Here is a 6937-nt window from a genome sequence, read left to right on the forward strand (position 1 = left end):
ATTTTTGTTGCCTGGGTTATTAGTTGCTGCAGGGTCAGGGACAAAGCACTAAAGTGACGATCACCTGAAGAGCAACTATTGTATGAGAGAATGTAGGGTGATTTAAAATGTTTTGCCCCCTGCTCATGGAGCTACTAATAGCCCATTCATAGAATTGCCACATGTGCCATTACCCTAATGGTAAATGAAGTCCTGAGCTTTTTGTTTTAGAAAGAATATAAATAATGGCAGAATATATTACCTTAATTCTTTTGCTTTGGTGCAAAGATATTTATTGCTGAACAATACAAAAAAATACATTCACAACACGAGCAAAGCGGCGATGGTGCTTGGGGGAGGGTATGCTTAAATGCAATGCAAAAAGATGAGAATCCAGTTTTGAGTAAAGAGTAAGGTTGTTTATAGTAATACATACACACTTTTAATGTGCCTTTTCTCATGCTCTTAGAGGCATCTGTTATCTGGAAAGCTCAGAATTACATGAAGGCCATCTCCCATAGACTGAATTTTAATCATATAATTCATATTTTTAAAAATGATTTCCTTTTTCTCTGTGATAATAAAACAGTACCTTGTACTTGGAGTCAAAATAATTCTATAAGGTTTATTTCATGTTTAAACAAATTTTTCATAGACTTAAAGTATGGAGATCCAAATTTCAGAAAAAACTTTATCCAGAAAACCCCAGGTCTCGAGTGTTCTAGATAACAGGTCCCTTACTTGTAAAAAAAAACATTCTGGCTAATAGGTTACATATCTGTACTATAGTATGGGGCCTGTTATCCAGGATACTCATGGCCTGGTGTTTTCTAATTAAGGGATTTTTCCATAATTTGTACCTCCATACTTTGAGGAGATAAATATATATGCCCTATTAGGCTAATTATGTGATTCAAATATTGCATGAAATATTGTAATACCATATATATCCATTAGATGGCGACCCTAACCACAAGATGATCAAAAACTTTTAAAAGGCCATAAAAAGTGACTAGGAAAAACAAAAGAGCAAATAAACATGTATAGTTTGTCTATTGAGAAATAAAAAAGGAAATTCCATTTTAAAGGCAAATGAGTCAGTCTTCTGCTAAAAAAAAGTTAGTCATTTCTTTATGTGCGGTACTCTGAACTCTAGCTGAAGATATATTGCTTGTTGCTGTAATGCAGTGCCATCTCCAGCATAATTTGCCATTACAAAGCACATTTGATCCACACATTACCAGTTTATACAACATTTACTGAGACACTGGAGAGCATCTAACCATTAAGGTAAGTATATATTGCAAATAAAATCACATTTGGAAAAGAAAAGTAGACCCAGTATACCATCTCAATATGAGATCTTATGGTTTTAAAGTAATTATATTAATAGCTTGATGAACAGATTATGAACAGATACTAATTTAGTATTGCTAAACTTACAAGATTTATCCATAACACAATGGTACTAGATAAATGCACTGTTTAGTCCTTAAATGCTGATGGGTTGATGGGTTAAACGATCCAAAGAAAAGGTCACAGGTTCTCGGATCATTCAACAGAGCAGGTGCTAAAATAGTACTTATACAAGAGACTCATACACTCCAAAGATCCCTGACCATACATACAACGCAATTTATGTAAGCAACAACCCCGCCGAAAAAGCTACCAGAGTTATCATTCTCTTACAATATACCGAGCACAGACCCAGGCATTTTTTGGAAACAATCACATGTGCAATGACATCTTATTGCCCTGGGATCCACACTGAAGAAGGAAAAACAAACTAGAATTGCTAAATAATTTAAAGAAGTTAAACAGAAGCCGAACAGAAGGAAATATTAGCAATTTCCACCCAGGCAGAATTAGAGAAAAAATGTATATAATTGAAATCTATTCTAGATCACAACACACAAAAAGCTAGGGATGCACCGAATCCAACTGAAGAAGCCACTCTGATGAGTTGGTAAAAAGTTTCCAAGATAAACTCTGAAAAGTCCAGTTGTTTTAGACTTAATTCTACTACAAGGAAGCCAATGGGGGGGGGGGGGGGGGGGGCATAAGGGCCCATTTGTCATCCTTGGGACCCAAAATAACATCAGGTCCCCAATGGCTAGCCTCTTCTACAACAAAGGAAATAAATATGGAATTGACACTTGCCACAGTATGTAAGTGCATCTGATGCTAAATCAAATAAAAGTCAGCCATCAAATAGAAGACTGACAAAAATATTACATATTTTTTCTTTTTTGTAAAGGGACGCTTTTAAACAATAAATGGTCCGTTGTTGTATGACATTGACCAGCTATGTTTGCTTATTAGAGAGACAGGGAAAGGTTGGTGGAACAGGGGAGGGCTACTGGAGTACTAGAAACTATGGGGGTGATTTACTAACCAGATTTTACTAACCAGGTTGTTTCCACGACAATTCTAAATCTGAAAACTATCAACCTAGAACCTGTCAAGGTCACATAGAAGCCATTGGCATATGTCCCTTCCCTTTCTTAGCTTCAAACTTTTTGAGTTTTCCAGATATTTGAAGCAGGTTTTTGTGCAACTATAAGCACAATAAAAGTTTTCTAAACATTTCTGTGACTTTTCCCCACACATGCTTTTTTTACTTTCAGATTTTTGATAAATGTCTGACATTTGTGGAAACTAGTTTATTTGTGGGTTAAGAAAAAATAAAACAAGATAAATTTGAGTTTTAGTAAATCGGCCCCTTTGTGTGCGATCTGCAAATCACTTACTCCTTTAGTAGAAAGACAGTTGCATTTTTGCTCAAGAGCCTGTATTGTGACAGCAGCATTGGAAATAACCTAGAAGACAAAACCTGTAAAAAGGTCCCTTCGAAAGAGATCTGCAGGAAAAATCATGCTTATGTAAGTTTCACTCTTTGGATATACAGATATGGGGCCTGTTATCCAGAATGCTGGGGACCTGGGGCTTCCGTAATTAAGATCTCCGTACCCTAAGGGGCAGATTTACTAATTCACGAATCCGAATCCCGCAAGGGAAAAAATCGTATTGGAAACGAAAATTTTGCGACTTTTTCGTCAGCGTCGCGACTTTATCGTATTTAGTGACGACAAAAAAGTTGCGGAAAATATACAAAAAAGTCGCGCCGGCGACAAAAAATCGCAGAACATACGAAAAAGTCGCGATGGTGACGAAAAAGTCGCAAAAATACCGATCATTATGATAAAACGCATTCGGACGCCTTCGGACCGTTCGTGGATTAGTAAATCTCCCCCTTAGTCTGCCAAAAAATAATATAAACAATTATACCCTATAGGATTGTTTTACATCCAATAAGGATTCATTATATGTTCATTGGAATCAAGTACAAGATACTGTGTTATTTTTACAGATTGAGAGAAACCCATTTTTAAAAATCTGAATTATTTGCTTATAATGGAGTCTATGGGAGATAGCCTTTCCGTAATTTGGAACTTTCGAGATAACGGGTTTCAGAATAATGGATCCCATACCTGTACAAACATAATTATGTATAAGAATTATAATTTACAATAATTATTTATAATCTTGAAATGTCTATACACATCATGATGTGGGAATTTAAGTTCCTCTTTATGTGAGATATAGAAAACATTTATGGATTAATCCACATTTGTGGATTAAGTCTGACATATTAAATCACACACTACATATGCAATGAAACATAGTCACAAACTTAAATACAAAGAAGATGGAATACGCTGAGGGAAAATAGCAATGATAAATAGTAACAATAACCAAATATAAAATATAACCAACAATGGTGCATGATCTATTCTAAGTACAGGAAGAATATGGTAAGTGAGTTGACATGTAGAGTCCATCAGATCATGTGATAAATCAGGGACTAGAAAGGGTACAATGGTTGCAAGAAAGGTAAAAACTAAGCAAGCTTCATCAGAAAGGTCTATGTAAATACAGCCGTAAGCACTCACAGAAACGCTGCACTGACCTCTCTGAAAAAAGATTTCTTGTGTCTGTAATTCCTCTGCTAGAGACAAACAGCTCTCTGCGTTCTGCTTTCTCCTGCTCCCCCCTCCCTCAAGAATGCTAAGAACTCACTTCCCCCCTTAGGAATGAGCCAATCAGCAGGAAGCTGACTCGTAGTCTTACTAACTGAGCATGTTCACTTGGTCTGGGTGTCTGTGCAGGAGTGAGGCATTATGGGAACTTTCTTTACACAGCTCAGCATTTTTTCTTCCTGTTTGGATTCTGATCTTCTGAACAGGTGAAATATGGGGAGAAATTAGGGCACTATTGAGACAACTGAAGGTATGCCTGTAGCTTGAAATTAACTCTTTACTAGCCTTTCCTTCTCCTTTAACTCAAAGGCAATCTCTTTGCAGTCAGTGTAGCCCAGGGATCCCCAACCTTTTATAGCCACATTTAAATGGAAAAAGTGTTGGGGAGCAACACAAGCATGACAAAGGTTCCTGGAGGGGCAAATAAGAGCTATAATTGGCTACTTAATAGCCCCTATGTGTTATTTTGTCATGAAAATCTAGTTTGGAATATGCTAGTCAGTTACACCATTATATATTTTGTCACAATTTTGTTTTACATAATTCATTCTGCAAAAAAACTGGTTCTGCTGTATGGATGTTATACATTTGTGGGACAGAATGCTTGTTAAAAATTACAGAATGGAGTTTGTAATATAATAATATCCTTTTGTGCATAAAATTGATTTTATTCTCAGAAATATGTCTTGTATATTTGTTACAAGTGTATATGGCCACACATTCATTCTGTGAACTGGGGATTGTTCTTTTTATACAGAATGTATTTTTGTAGACAAAATGTACTTCAGACAAACGGCACCCCATAGTCCCGAGCTCTACCATCTTTTATTCTATCTCCTATTTTATTTATCACGATCATGGAAACTCTTCTGAATACTACAAGATCAAACCAGAACATCTCTGGACTACTTGTAGGGAAAACAGAACACAAAGCCGCAGCCTTTGCTGACGACTTACTACTAATTATTACATGCCCTACTGTATCCTTACCCAACCTGATGGAACACCTTTGACACTCTATCAAATTTCAAAATTGGCTTCAGCTAATCTGAGGCAATCAATATAATCCTTCCAGTGAACAAATAAGCCAATTAAATGGGTTTATTTTCAGTGATCTGTCCAAATTATACAAAGACAACCTTGAGCCACTTTTAAATAGTATCCCAGCATGACTCAACAAGTGGAAAACTGTTTATCCTGGACAAGCAGGATATAAGCAATAAACATGATAGCGATCCCAAAAATTCTATACATCCTTTAAAGTCTTCCAATAGCTATACCCAATACATCCTTTAGGAAAGTAAAAATAATATTTACAAATTTAATATATGCAAACAAAAACCGACCCTTTTTTCTATACTAATCCAATCCAAACCCAAAGCAGGTCTCTCCCTACCTGGCACTCACTTGTATTACAATGCAATCCATCTCACATGAATCCTTCAATGAAACATGCAAAAAGAAGCAAAAATGTGGTAAGAAGTGAAGCAATACCATTAATAAACTTACTTTGGGAACAAAAAGAAAATTTGCCTGCAAATATACTCTCACACCCAACCATCTCATCCAGTTTTGAATCCCTCCAAGCCTAGAAAAAGAAATGCTATAGATGGCATTTACCAGAACAGACCCACCTTAATTAGAGCCATTCCTCTATCCACAGTGCAGAAGAGATGGGGCCCCCATCCAAGACACCAATAGAATTATAACCAAATATTATTACCAAATACTTTATTGACACATTAAATCCCCAGGACATTAACAGCCAAACCTCATGGTGGGAAAACATAATTGCTGCCAGAGTAAAACCAACACATCAACTTAGCTGTGAAAAAGAACTGAATTTAATGATACCTGCAGACCAATGGAAATTTGTATACAACTCAAATCATAAAGCATTTAAAGCTTTCAAGATGCAGAAATATATCTACAAGCTTGTAGCTCAATGGTACTACACCCCAGTTTGGTTGTGGGCTTGTGGGAACATCTGTCTCAGCCTGTGTTGGACATGCCTTAAAGGAGAAGGAAAGGCTAGTAAAGAGTTAATCTCAAGCTGCAGGCATAACTTCAGTTGTCTCAGTAGTGCCCTTAAGTCTCCCCATATTTTACCTGTTCAGAAGATCAGAAGCCAAACAGAAAGAAAAACGCTGAGCTGTGTAAAGAAAGTTCCCATAATGCCTCACTCCTGCACAGACACCCTGACCAAGTGAACATGCTCAGTTGGTTAGACTATGGGGCACATTTACTAATCCACGAACGTCCGAAAAGTGTCCGAATGCATTTTTTTTGTAATGATCGGTATTTTGTGACTTTTTCGCGAATTGTTGCAAATTTTTTCGAGCGCTCAATACGAAAAAGTTGCGACAATTTGCGAAAGTCTTAATGGCTATGAAAAGCCGCGACAATTCACGAACATTGTAATGGCTATGAAAAAGTCGCGACAATTCACAAAAGTCATAATGGCTATGAAAAAGTTGCGACAATTCACGAAAGTCATAATGGCTATGAAAAAGTCGCGACAATTCACGAAATTTGCAATGGCTATGAAAAAATCGTGACAATTCGCGCAAGTCATAACAGCTACAAAAAAGTCACGACAATTCACGAAAAAGTCGCGACGGTGACGAAAGAATCGTAAAAAATACGAAAAAAGACGCAAAATGTTCGTTTCCAATCCGATTTTTTCCCATTCGGGATTCGGTTTCGTGGATAAGTAAATCAGCCCCTATGAGTTAGCTTCCTGCTGATTGGCTCAGATCCACATTCCTAAGGGGGGAGTGAGTTCTTAGCATTCTTGAGGGAGGGGGGAGCAGCAGAGATGAGAGAGCAGAAAGCTGCATGTCTGTGGCACAGGAATTACAGACACAAGAAATCTTTTTTCAGAGAAGTCAGTGCAGTGTTTCTGTGAGTGCTTATGG

This window comes from Xenopus tropicalis, chromosome 1 (assembly GCF_000004195.4).
Source record: "Xenopus tropicalis strain Nigerian chromosome 1, UCB_Xtro_10.0, whole genome shotgun sequence".
Lineage (NCBI taxonomy): Eukaryota > Metazoa > Chordata > Amphibia > Anura > Pipidae > Xenopus > Xenopus tropicalis.